The 14,833-nt window shown below is 37.3% G+C and overlaps 1 pseudogene; it reads right to left on the reverse strand.

Moving 5' to 3' along the window:
* Positions 1 to 2,986: 2,986 nt before the first annotated feature.
* Psmb3l3 (proteasome 20S subunit beta 3 like 3) lies at positions 2,987 to 3,454 on the reverse strand (annotated as a pseudogene).
* Positions 3,455 to 14,833: the final 11,379 nt, after the last annotated feature.

Consider the following 14,833-nt stretch of genomic DNA (forward strand, 5'->3'; position numbering starts at 1 on the left):
CCTGCTAAAACCGAACCCCCAGTGAACTAGACTGTTGGGGGGAGGGTGGCAATGGGGCGAGGGTTGGGAGGGGAACACCCACAAGGAAGGGGAGGGGGGAGGGGGATGTTTGCCCAGAAACCGGGAAAGGGAATAACACTCAAAATGTATATAAGAAATACTCAGGTTGGGGATTTAGCTCAGTGGTAGAGCGCTTGCCTAGGAAGCGCAAGGCCCTGGGTTCGGTCCCCAGCTCCAAAAAAAAAAAAAAAAAGAACCAAAAAAAAAAAAAAAAAGAAATACTCAAGTTAAAAAAAAACAAAACAAAAACAAGAATTCAGTTGAAAATACAGAATATCCAGTTAAATTTGAATTTCATATAAATGAAGAGTAACTTACTTCATGTTTCCAAGTACTGCATGAAAATATACACAGTGCAACATAGATATTCATCTTTAAATCACATTCGTTTGTCTGAAATCGAAACTTAGTGAAGTTCTTGATATTATTCTGGCTAATTATAGCCTTATTCTATAAGCATCAGAGTCCCAGATCTTAATAGATTCAGAAGAATGATGAGAGCAGTATGTGGTAAGATTCTGCTCAGTCTGTCTTGATTCAGCAGTTACCAAAAGTTGGAGCTGACACACTATGTGGTAACGTACCTGATGCTGTGACCCTTTAATATATTTCCTCATGTTTGGCGACCTTCAGCCAAAAAATTATTTTCTTTACTATTTCATAACTGTAATTTTGCTACTGTTTTAAATCATAAGATAAATACCAGTGTATCCAACAGCCTGAGGCTGCCTCTGTGAAAGGGTCCTTTGACCATTAAAAGATGACCTAGAGAGAATGCAAGAATATTTTACACTATATAATAATGCTAAACCAATTTTACTCTCTCTATGGGGGATATTTGAATTGCTGCAGGGTTATAAGGAAACAAACAAGGTCATATACCTAATAAGTAGAGAAAAAATGTTCATGTTGATGAATAGATAGGTAGACACAACCCCACAGGTCTTAGTGAATTCATCTACAGGCCATATAATTGAAGGGGAAAATGGGATGATAAAGACAATGTTGTTAATCAAGGTCATCACTAGAATTGCTAAAGAAATGAACAAACATACTAGAGATAGGTGAATCTTACTTGGTTTCTTAGAAACACATTTGATATATGTGCCAGAGTTTGTTTAAGGGCACATTGGAAGGAAGTGAGGAAAGTTGGGATCCCACAAATGAGGAAGTTCACCCAGTTAATACAGAGAACTCAGCCCAGAGTGGGGGAGCACTAGAGATAGGATGGATCTTCAGGGTTGTCCCAATTTGAAGCAAGAAGTCCCAGTTTTATACCTCTACATAGATCCATTATGGAATATAGGTTGCCTACAAAAGTATATAATCTTGGTCATGGTACATCTGTTTGACTGAAGGCAATTTCCAAGAGTGAGGCAAGGTGGAGTTATCTACATCCATTGTGAAGTACCGCCAGGAGCTGAGAAGGGGGATTCATCAGCCTTGAAGGAGACTTAGGAGGAGGGGTTGTTCAATACAGTGTCTTCTATAATTCATTAATAACTATGCCCAGATCTGCTTGTTTTCCATTTAATTTTTTGCCCCACTGGGTTTAATTTCTTAGAACTCTATCCCCTGGCTGAGCTTACAATATAAACATTACAGGTTGTGAGGGTCACACTTTTTAGTACTTGACAACTTTCTGTCAAGATTAGGCATAGAATGATGGCAGTTTGAGTATTAGATTCATTCTTTTATATGTTCACACAAAATGGAAGGGGATCTTTATGATGATGGTCAATTACCCACATTATCCAGATGATTCATCAGTCATTTACAAAAGCATGTTGAGTCCTTTGTAAGCTGACATTTTAGTAAAAGGAGTCTGAAGTAGTGATTTGGCAGACACAGCCTGAAGTTGTACAGGATGTTTACTCTGTCTCCTAGCTGGGCATTTGGTGGTGTGAATGGAATGGAAAAAGGAAGATGGTTAATGTGTAGGGTTCACTCTCACGTATATAGACAGCATTCGGCTATACTTGAACTGTACCCAGATCATTAAAATTAGGTTTTAGAGGGAAGCCCAGGACATTTGTAATCAGATCAAGAACATGACTAGCAACTGAAAAGTATAAAAGTCCATTTCAAATGATTGAGAATGAATAGCATGGTGAACCAAGGACCTCATCCTCATGTCTTTAGTCAAAGAAACCAATAGACGGTTTACGACCCTAGCACCATAATGAAAATTTAATGAAACTGTTGAGTGGGTTGTATTTATACAGTGGAATATATTAGGGGGATACATTGGGAGGGTTGGAAGGAGAAATGTATTGAGATTACAGTATAGTTACAATACTTCTGACCCTTTTCTCCTCCAAACTTTCTCATATGCTTTACCCTACTCTTCTTCAAATTCATGACTTCCTTTTGTTAATAATTCTTTTTACATGGATATATATATATATATTCCTAAATATATCCTGTTCAGTCCATATAATGTTACTTATATGTATGTTCTCAGGACTGACCATTTGGCATTGGAAAACCAACTAATATGATCTGTTCCAGGGAAGACTATGTATCCCACTCCCAGCTTTACTCAGTTGTTTCTAGTTCTTTGTGTATGACTGAGGCCTCTTGGAATTTTTTTTTGTTTGTTTTTTCTACTTTGCCATGTCCACTGGCATTGTCTTTGTTTAGCCTACCTTTGGGTAGGCACATTTATGACTTTGCCGTGTCCATTGGCATTGTCTGTGTTTAGCCTACCTTTGGGTAGGCACATTTATGAGACTTTGTGGATGTAGCTTTTGACATTGCCGGATGACAGAAATCTCATAGTAAACTCTTGACTCTTATAGTCCTTCTGCTCTGTTGTTTGCAATGTTCGTGAACTTCCTTAGGTGGGGAGTGTTTTGTAGATGTATCTATTGGAACTGGGCTCCACGATTCTGCATTTTGATTGGTTGTCATCATTCACAATGGGTCAGCCAGTGAGGTCCAGAGAGCAAATGAAGGGCTTAAAGGTCTTCGGATCCAAGCCAGCAATGACAGGCTCTGTGTAGTACAGACCAAACCATTTCTCATACAAGAGGTTGGCCACCATGCTCATGAGTGTGTAAGGCTTCATCTGCCGACCTTCCTTCAGCTCATACAGGTTCAGTCGGAACTTGAGATGCTGGGCAACTGTCTGGACATCAGTGGCCAGGCTGGCTAGGCCTATGTAGAGCCTGCCACCCATGGGGAATATCTTCTGGAAGTCCGTGGTCACCAACTGGGCCTGGATCCCGAAACGCCTGTCTGCAGCGATGGCCACACAGTTCTTTCCCTTCATGGCCTTGAGGGCCCCTCCATTATAGGACATAATAGACAAGATTTGGCTGTAGATTGGGAGCCTGATCTCCACCGCGTTTCCTACAAACTGGCTCTCGGGGGATGAATTATCAAATCCCATGTTCATTACCCTTTTCCTCGTTTTTTCATTTCATACCCATAGTGACTTCCCTCTTTGATAATTTGTTTTAATAAGTAATTTAAGAAACAAATATTTTCACACTGTGCTATGTGATCTTCATTTCCTCTCCAAATTCACATGTTGAAAGTCCCTGAGTGGTAGACAGTACTTGGAGGAGGCCTCTGAGGGAGATAATGAAATATGAGCGTGGAGTCCCAATGCTCCAGAGGGATTTATGCCCTTATAACGTAGGCCTCAAGGAGCTGCGATCATATGAATCACAGAAGGAAACATCTTGCTGTTTCAGCTTCTCAGCTCTAACAGAGCTGATGAAGACACCGACACGAGCGTTTTATAATGCTGACTTGGACAAAGCTGTAGATAGGCGAGTAAGAAGAGCATGAGTTAAAGGATCAAAATAAAGAGAACTCTAAAGAACACATTCTCAAGTGGTCATCTTTCTCCCAGTGGCCATAGACTGAGTCTTGTGAAAGTCCTTTTGGGGCCCTGTGTTGTGCTCTGAGAGCAATTATTATCAAATCTGAATGATGGCCTGTTGTATTTAAGCTCTTTAATTGTTTGCAAAATTATTTTCACAATTATTCTTTGCATTATAAATTAAAGTAATGAAATTTATCTAACGTCGCTGCTTTTTTACTGACAAAACTATTGTGTGTCATTGCTACATTAATTTTCTCATTTCCATGTTTTTCTCATTACCATTTAAATCTTCACTTGCGATTGCTAGTATTTATTTTTACGATAATAATAACAATTTATCTATTTACTAAAGTTGACAATTTTTGTTCCATTAGTATGTGGGACTAAACATGATGTTATGATTTATTAATTTAATGTGGAATAATGAAACCAGGCTAGTTAAGATATTTGTCACTCAAATACTGGATATATTTTACTAAGAGGTCATTTAGAATTTACTGTTTAGCAAGTCTTCAATGTACTTTATTATTAAATATATTCAGCATATTGAGGCACAGAGTGATGCTATGATTTATAAATACAATGTTTAACAATGAAACTGAGCTAGTTAGCATATCTGTCTGTCACCTCAAATAATGAACATGTTTTATTATGAGAATATTTAATATGCACTCTCTCCAAGTTTGAAATGTGAACACTCAGTGCTCTTCAGTATTTTGTTGAATAGAGCTAATGACAAAACAAACATGTTATTCCTGACTGAAGTCTTATCCCCTCTCACTAGCATCTCCCTGATTTTTAATGGTAGGAGTAAATATGTTCAAATAGAAAAGTCTATGCATGTGATTGTTTGGAGAAGTCTCTGATTATAGATGCATGTGCCTATATCTCTGGACCCCAAAGTCATTTCTAAAATTTCTATGTGTTAGGAAATGTTAAGCAAACTGTCTCTAACTGTGAGTTCATGGTATGAATGATGGGATGTGAAGATAGGACACATCAGATACCTGCAAGATCTGCAGTCAAAGTGAGATAAACATTCAGAGTATCTAGAGCAGTCATGAAATACATGAAATATTACAGAGAAGGTGAGCAGGTGGTAGAAGGGTAAACAGGAATTCTCATAATAGAGAAATGGAGAAGGTCGACAGCTTTGTATGCTTGAACATTAGCTGCTGGCTCTATGCTGGTTGCAGTTGGTGATGTTCACATTCTCTTGGGTAAGGAAAAAATTGGGAACACATAAAGTTGATTATGGTTTCTTTGGAAAGTCAGTTGTGCCGGATGGTGTTTTGTTGGGAAAAACATGTGAAGCGGTATTTTACTGAAGCAGACACAGGTGAGAGGATGTTTTTACTAACGCAGACACATGAAGGAACGATTTGCTTGAGCAGAAACAGGTGAAAGGATGTTTTACTAAAGCAAGCATATGAAAGGATGCTTGATGAAGGATTCTTCTCTAATTACACATGTGCATTAGTTCACCTTACATTGAGTAGCTGAGTTCTGTCATCACTCCACAGAGAGAAATGTACCACAAAACTTCTGGTGGTGTTCTGGAGGCTTCTTGCTGCTTCTGAGGACTCAGGCTGATTGGCAGAGTGAGGTCAGCTGATATAGACTCATGTGGAGTTTTGCTAAGACAGGCTCACAGGCTGAGAGAAGAAACATGATGAGGCACAACCTATGGAGGACACATGATGTATGGAGGGAGTATTAATAGGACTCAAAGGACAATGGCAGGAGGTGGGCTTGCATAGCTAGCTTTGCAATGTTTCTTGGTCTCACATTTTCACTGATCTTGAGAGAAGCAAGGCAGAGAACTTCTCCTGGTGTCCCTGTTGGTCCTAATCCTTCCTGTTGACTTGTGACAATTTATCCGAGGCCTGGCTGTTTCTCTTTGGTCATGCCACCGCTGCTGCTTTGTGTTTACTCTCCTGACACTACTGCCCTGGGCTGCTGGTATATTCATGAAGTGTTTGTGAATTGATTGAGATGCTATTGCTGCCCTGTAAGTGGAACTGCTGATTTCCTGACAACACAGATGGGATTTGCTCAAAAGAACAATTTCTAAATGGTCCACTTTGCCCATATCCTAATAAACTTTCTTTTCCACTACCTCTGGTGGGTAATGGGCTAGAAGGAAGGTTAAAGTATTTAAGAACTATAAAGGGAGGAAGGAAGGAAAAAAGGAAGGAGGGAGGGAGGGAAGGAGGGGAGGAGGAAAGGGGGAAGGAATAAAGGAAAGATAGCAAGCAAGCAAACAAGCTCAAAATACCAACTTTAAGTTGGTTCAACCTGGAGACAAGCAAATGTGACTCTAGGCATAGTCTGACTAAGGGTATAGGCTTGATTATGGCTTTCTTTTCTATGTAGATATCTTTGTGATGTTGATCAATAAAGATTTCAAACTGAGCTCTGGTAATTCATCAGATTAAATGTTCTAAATATTGTGGAGGAAACCCATGGTCCACTAAAAATCTTACAGAGCATTAGTTCAAGAAAATTATTTTAAAATGTATTTTATGTTTCAAAGGCAAGCCTTTAAAATAGTCAGTCTTTGACTCCACATTTAAGGAAGAATAAAGATCATTAATGGTTGTGAATATCTGTTTTGCTCTGTTCATTGAGATCCTGTTTCTCAAACACATAAATGGTCTCACATCCTCTTTGTAGCTTCTTGTTTGACGTCAGGCTTCTACAGCTTCTTGTCTATTTTAATTATACAAATAGTTAGAAGTTGAAAACCAAAAGTTTCTGTGTATATCTCAACCCTAACATCTACAGGAATGCACCCTATACAACCTTGAGGAGTAAAAACTGCATTTCTGTGGGCAACAGCATTGTGGGGTGGAAAATGTGCATCCTAGACCAGGGCAAAGCAAAGTTAAGTGGTTTCCAACTAAATAGATTTTTAACACCCACAGATCAAAGCCCCTTCCTAGAGTACACCTTGTAGATTTTTCTTCAACTCTGTAACCGAAGAGTAAGTGTACTTTTCTTTTTCAAAATGAAGACTTTTTTGTTGTTAACCATGATTGTATGGATGAAAATATCCTGTTGTGATAATCTCAGATAATAAATACTGTACAAAAAAATCATAAAGAAGTCATTCTGTGAATTCTTCAGTCACGTTAGTGGAAAGTGTTAGCTCTGTGTTCTAGGGCAAAGAAAACTCTTTTGTTCTTGTGTATGTGTTTCCTTGTTTGTTAAAGGTAAACACGTGTGAAGAATAGCATCTCATTTGGTCAGTAAGTGGTTCGATGAAACCGTATTTAATGCTACACCATTAAGAATGTTGGCTATTCCAGTTATTGTGTCATTATTCTTCCTCCAACGTATGTGCCAGCATGATTTTATATGGAAATAATCATGTTGACCACAATGTTTCAAGACAGATCTTAAAACTTAGCACTTTATTGGATCCATTTTCAAGTCAATGCATATGAATCATTGTCCTCACTGAAAACATCATCAGAATTAAGTACAAAGTAAGTTAATCTTTATTTGCAAAGATCTCATGCTGGAAAGTTTGTGTGAGAGTTTATTAAAAAGAGAAAGATGGATGCTGAGTGAAGGATATTAGAAGTTTGCCTCCTCATTGGACATCTTTCCTGATGGACATTGTTTCTCTCCATCACATGGGGAAATGGGATACAGGACAAAAATCTCTACTATGAGAACAAGAAATTCAGGATAGACTCACATAAGCTTCAGCTTCCTAAAGTTCAGCCTCAATCTTGATATGACTATAGTTAAAGCCTCTTTTGTTCAGACAAACACATCTTTGACCCCTGTTGGTCTTTACTAATGGCTTTCTCTGCTTAAAGTCTTTCCCTGGTCAGGAACTGTTTTAATTCTGTTGGAATAGTTTAAATGCAATTGTTATGACTTTTTTTTCTGTTGTTTCCATTTTTTAGTACACTTTAGCATGTCCATTAAGTACCTCTTACTCTCATTCTTTGGAATGATACAATGAATTATAATTATTTAAGTTTCATGCTCACTTACTACTCAGTCCACTGCTGATTGTTTAGAATATTGTTTTTTTCAATGTTCTGTTGCTAAATTAAAGAAAGTCTCTGCTGTCTGATTAACTTACTGCTTAGGTTTATGTCAAGCTTATTAATTTAATAAATGGGCCATTCTTTTTACAATGCAGCTTCCCTCTGAGTTAAACAAACTTAGGAAGTACATTCTTTACTGACTTGTTGGTGAATGTCTATTGATAGATACGACTCTCAATTTTTATCTTATGATTTTTTTATTGTGTCATCTCTTTACTGACAGTTTAAGTGGGTATAAAATTCGAAACAGACTGTCATCTGTTTTCTTCTCTGTTCTGATGATATTACTTTATGGAACATTAATTTTTAATATCTTTGTTGAGAAGTTAATACCAGTCTATAATATATTAATTTTGTTCCCTCTTCGATTATCTCTTTTTCTTTGCTTCCCTGTACTTTTTACTAAGGTGATTAGATTCAGATTTTCTCTTAGTAATGCTGCATATAACTCATTGTTATTCATATGAACATGTTTGCTTTTGTACAATGCCTTGCATTAGTTTGAGATTGTTTTCAAGGTGATATGTTGAGACTCTTTATTCTACAGTTCTTTTTCATGTTTCTATAAACAATCTCAAGATATTTTTTATTATATACTGTGATGTGCCTTCTTTTAGAATTTGTGTAAAACTAAACTGAACCTGTAAACCTGAGGTCAGTAGATTCCTATTAGGGTTTCAGTAAGTTTTATAAGAGTAAATTAAATGGTGACTAAACTAAGAGCCTCACCCTCCATTCTTAAACACCATTCTGCCTTATGTATCTCTATTGTCAGTGTTCTTTCCTTATGGTATTATGAACAGACATATCTTGACCACTACCAGAACACAGTACTTTCCTGGTTCTTTTGTTCTCTCTATTTTCATGGGTATTTTTCTCAAATTTATTATATCATCTCTTTTCTAAAGTATTAGCGGTAACTATTTTATTGTTTAACACCCTTTTGGCTTTTTTCTTCTTTTTTTTTATGCATTTGTGAAAGTTCTGTGTGTCTGTTTTATAGTGTTCTTTTCTTATGAACCCAATTTGTTCTTTTATGTCTATAATCATTCAGAACAAATCATTATGGTCTTAATTTTATGTTCCCGTTATTTGAAATCCTTGATGTTCTAAACAAATTTGATTTTATTCTGACATTGTCCACTGTCTGTTTGCTTGCTATTTTTTGAAAATGTTTATGGACATAATGAAGCTTTGAATTTTGTCCTTGTCATTTATAAGGCGAGTGGTCTTCACTACTCAGCCAACTCTCAGCGCTTCACATTCCTGAAATGTAAATTGAACATACTAATAGAACTAATTTATTAATACATTATATAATAATGCTATAGTTTAAATAAATTAACATGCATTTATTATCCCTGAATTTTACTTGTCATCATCCTCACCATTAGCTTTGTGAATTTAGCTTTATTGGTCATCCATATTCTTCAATTCAGTGGGTATGTGCTCATTGGTTTTCTATTACTTTTTCTCAGTAAAATATTTTTTCTCAGTAAAAGTATTATTTTACTCAGTAATTTCTAGAGATTCTCCAATGTGAAGCCATTTTCTATTTTAAGTTGTGATGGTTTAGTTTAATGAGCAAAAAGGGAAATGTAGTTTCAGTAGGCTAACACTGGGATTAGAGAAGGGCCAGTAAAGAGGAATGACAAATACATTATGAAGTCTTGCTGGCTAGTCATAAACACCACATAACCCTGTTTCCATGTAACTTACAGCATGAGTAAGCCAAGAGAAATACATATTTTCTTTGGTGGGCAAATACTGAAAAGAGAAGAAGACTGCTAATGTTAGCCAGACTCTGTTCTTTCCTAAGCTCCTATACAAGCTGTAATGGTTGCCATGAAGGGAGCTGGGGCAGAGACTAGAGTAAAGGTGTTCCTCTGCATGGAAATATGAAGCCCAGGGAAAGAAGTTTTTTGTTCACTATTATTAACGTTTTCTAGCATTATCCTGTTAAAAATTCATCTTTATTCCAGGCCGGACAGTGTGTGTGTGTGTGTGTGTGTGTGTGTGTGTGTGTGTGTGTGTGTGTATGTGTGTGTGTTATAGGGCTACTTATGCAAGTAGACAGTTTTTACAAGTCTACACATTTGCCTACAGCATAATAGGTTAAATGTCTCTGCTTGGTAGAATTCTTAGTTCTATCTCTCCTTTTCACTATTCAAAGCTCAGAGTGAGTGCTGAATTCTACTTAACTGTATACTAATTGAGCAATTTATTTTTTTCATAAAAAATCAGTTGTATATTTCAAAAAGTATGTTATTTTCTCCAGGAATTGTGGCCATTTGAAGTGGGTGGTTGTGTTAGCTGGCCTACTGTGTCAGGACCTAGAGAACCCTATAATAGACTCTGTACTATCATCATGTCTACCTGCTTGATGTGTGGTCCTTTATTGTGCCTTTTGCTTTTGTCCACTCTTCCCTTGTGTTTGATGGTCTGCCTGGTGACATAACTCTTATTCTTATTCATCTGTTATTAGTCTTCCTACCACTATAAATTCATAAATTTGCCTTGTTACTACGAAGGAAAGATATTATTACCTTCCTTTTGTCTAGTGATGAATCCAGGAAGCTAAATTATTTGCTTCTAGTTTCTTATGGAACATTCAGCAATATGTGGAACAAATTTTGGATTCACCATAAAAGATGAAAGCACTATCAGTGTTTTTTAGGTAGAGTACAGAGATGATACTAAATATCATATTATGTATAAGAAGTCTCTTAGACTAAAAAGCTTCTAAACTCAAATATCAACAGCTTTGCTGAAATTGACATAGTTTTAGAATTACGTTTAACTTCATATAGACTTTATTTTTACATACTATACATCCTCTAACCAAGATATGTATTTTCCATTACTTGTGGTTGCTTTTTTTTTTTCCAGAGCTGAGGACCGAACCCAGGGCCTTGCGCTTGCTAGTCAAGCGCTCTACCACTGAGCTAAATCCCCAACCCCACTCTTGGTTGCCTTGAAGAACGTGAGGGTAAGATACTGTTGCTGAAGACATCAGACATTACAGTCATAGGATTTGGCGAAGTCAAGCTACCACTGACCTGGAAGCCACCCCTTTGGTTAGCTCTAATACTTGTTAGTGTGACAAGGCTCTATGAAGCCTTTTAGATAAAAATGTCATTAATAATCCTCTCCATCAGAAATTCAAACAACTAAAACAATGACTGTTCTGGTGAGATATGGCTAATGATGCAGTAGTGGTACTAGTATCTTGAGTGTGCCCAATTGCTGTCTGATTATAGATAAGGACCACTAAATAGGAGAAAACACATTCCTGATATTCCAGCTCAGCTGCTGGCTAGACATGTCATAGACACGGAGAACTTTCTATTCTCATTTCACTAAATTGACAGAATATTTAACTACATTCTAAATACTCATTTTTAATTCATAGATTAGTGTAGCTTTATGTCACATCAAAGAAGTTTCTTTTTTGCAGTAGAGGGATATTATTTCAGATAATCACAATTGCCTAGAGTATAAGGAATGAGCAACTATGGAATGCCCATCCACGAATAGGACCTCTACATTGTGCCTATACACAATGATTATGAAACATTGTGGAAGAAAAGACAAATCAGTGATAGAGGTCAGTTGGCATAGAAGACTGCTGTGAAATAATGTCCTCTGTGCATGGTATGGCTGCTATACCCATGAATGCTCAACAATTCTGGGTGTCTGCACAAGACCACCATCTAGAACAGCAATCTGGCTACTCTGGGATCTGAATTAGCCACCATGAACACTCCCACTTTGGCTCAGATTTGCCATCCCTGGGCTTAATAGAATACCTGGTGTCTATGTATCTGTTCTGAGATTGCTACTGAAAATGGCATGTTCCAAAACTTAAATTGTTTTGACATTTGCTTTTTATCCAGAAGGTTTAGGGCAGTGAGGATGAATTAGGGAGGGACAGGGGCCGTTTAGTTGATTTTGAGCTATGAGGGATATCAGATAGGGAATTGTCCTTTAGCTATGATGACAAAAGTAGATCACATCATTGTCTAAGTTTTAGGTTTCTGGATGGTCTACTAAGGAGACTGACTTAAGCTTTTCCAGCCTCAGCTTATTTCAGAAACAGGGACAATCATGTCACTTGATGGAGCAACTGTGGGTATAAATGTTGGTATAAGCAAACGTCTTAGAAAACTTGACATATAGGAAGTCTGATCATGAAATTTTGTGCCTGTTCTATAGTTCAGCAAGGCCCTTGTTGTATTCACCCCTTCCATACAGAAGCTAAAGCTAAGTCTGGGAAACTGCTAAGTGATATCCCAAGATTTAAACCTGTGCCCATGATTCTGGGGCTTTATGGACTTTGAGCTGCTGGACAGAGTTCGTTGTACTCCTCTTATTCACAGACTCTCAGGCTTTGACCTTATTTAGATGTAAAGATCTTACAGGTATTAGTTTAGATGACCCAGAACAGAGGAGGCCCCAAACCTGCAAGAGACTAAATTCTTCTTTTGAACCATTAGAAGAATGCACACCTCTGCTCACAGTTACAGGTCATGTTTTCTGGTCTCTAGTTGTAAGATAGAATATTTTCTCTGATAATATACTACCACACAAATAAATATAAATAAATAATCACTTTGTGATTTCTTTTCTTTTAGTGGACCTATGAAATAAGAACTATCTAAGTGTTCTTTGCCCCTGCTGATGTAGCACTGGCCCTGACCTCAGATGAAGCCTCTGTTTAGGAAGTGGAAGTTCTGGGTTCTCCAGGCAGCCTTTCCTGTCTGACTGGCAAGGTTATTTTAAACTTTAGCTTGTGAAAGTTGTATTGAGGAATTCTCTCACTTTTCAGGAGGAGTCAGACTTTACTCATTAATATGCATTTTTAAAATAGCAGATTGCCAGAAGGTCTCCTCAGAAGTCCAAAGGTTAAGAATAGAAATCACGTAATTTTTTTTTAATTTCCATGTCTGTGTGTGTTTGGCTTGCATGTATATATGAGAATTACATTTGTATCTGCTGTTCACAGAGGCCAGCCAAAGGCACTGAAGCGCCTAAAGCTGACGTTAGAGCTGCTTCTGAGGTATCATGTAGAGGCCATTGAACTCAGGTCTTCTGTAAGAGCAATGTGATCTCTGAACATCTGAGAGCCTCCAGGCTTCACTTTTCTCCAGGCAAAACCCACCATTATCACCATCACCACTGCCACTGCCACCACCACTGCCACATTATCACCTTTGTTGTTATTTAAATAAGTCACAAGGTTATTGTGACAAGTACAATGAAAATTATATTAAATAAATTACCTCGTTTAATTATTACTAAACGGTAATGGGCAGTACTAGTACTCATTTTGTAGGTGTAAAAATTCCCCAGAGCATAAAAAGTGTGTCACAGTAGAATGGAGTACACGTGGTTAGCCATAAAGCTTGTCCCATGCCTTTGATATGCTCCAATGTACTCACTTTCTCTAACAGTGGATCTCAACCTCTGGGTCATAAGCCCTGCAGGGATTCCATATCAGAGATCCCGAACATCAAATATTTACAATAACATTTCTAACAGTAGCAAAATTATAGTTATGATGAGGTGATGAAATAATTTTATGGTTGGGAGTCACTACAACATGAGAAACCATATTAAAGGGTCACAGCATTAGGAAGGTTATGAGCCACTGCTCTAGAAGAAGTAAAATCAACTGAAATCCAAATTCATTTGTAATAATAATCGCCTTTATCTGTTATAACAGATGAAGATTGAGTCCAGCATCGTTCAAATGAGGGGCAATCAATAAAATGAAACTACCAATTTCAGTTTGAGGATTTAAAAAGAAAAGGAGAGAAAAAGGGGGATTAATGTGGAATGAGAGTTGGCACTTTTGCTTTATTCTCTCAAGACAATAATTTATAGAAATTGTGTTAGAAAGTGCTCCTGACCCTCAAGGTGAGCATATGTTTTATAGACAAAAAATTAAAAATGTCAAATCATATAAAAAGGACAACTTAGTCAAACCTCATTAAGTATCAGACCCCACACTATGTATATTTCACAGGAATTGTTAATATAATTTCTAAGGGAGTCGTAAAAATCTTTTCTTTAGAGTTATCTTTATTAACCTCCTTTTATTAGCCTACCTTTGGAGGCTTAGAGGTATCATATGGGGGAAAAGGGCCTCTTATTTTTCTGACTCCTTAAAGTACTTCTAATCTACATTATTTAGGAAACTTAATTATTAGAATATCCCAGAAAATATATTGAAGGATTTAACATAGTTGATTCACTTTAATCTCATAGGAACCCTGAGAAATAGGTTTTGCTTTTAACTATTTTAAAGCAAGGGCATACAGATGGGTAAATTGGTGTCTCAAGTCATCATGTGGAAAAGCCAGGATTTGAAGCCAGGTTTGGCCCCTGAACTTGTACTGCATAACTGCTTGTGTTCTCAAACAACAGCAATTGCAGTAGTTATTAATACTAATACTGATACTACGATGACTACTACTACTACTGCTACTGCTACTACTACTACTACTGCTACTACTACTACTATTACTACTACTACTACTACTACTACTACTACTACTACTACTACTACTATAATGCTAGTATTAATAATAAGCCTGAGCATGTATAATTGTTACTAAACTATTCCTGGTAAGAATTTTTTTAAAAGTTGCTTCAAGTTTAGATGCTCATTGAGGAGCAGGTGAGACCATTGAGATAGAAGAGCGAGGATTAGACAGGGAGGGATGGGAGGAGGAATGGTACAGAGGTACTTGGGTGTAGAAGAGGCATTCCAACTTGTTCAAAAGATCAGGGACTGGGGGGAAAAAGGTAAGCATCTGAGAGAGAGTGACTTTGACTCAGTTGCACTGATGCACAGATCTCATGTTCT

Source organism: Rattus norvegicus, chromosome 7 (assembly GCF_021556685.1).
Source record: "Rattus norvegicus strain SHRSP/BbbUtx chromosome 7, alternate assembly SHRSP_T2T, whole genome shotgun sequence".
Taxonomy (NCBI): Eukaryota; Metazoa; Chordata; class Mammalia; order Rodentia; family Muridae; genus Rattus; species Rattus norvegicus.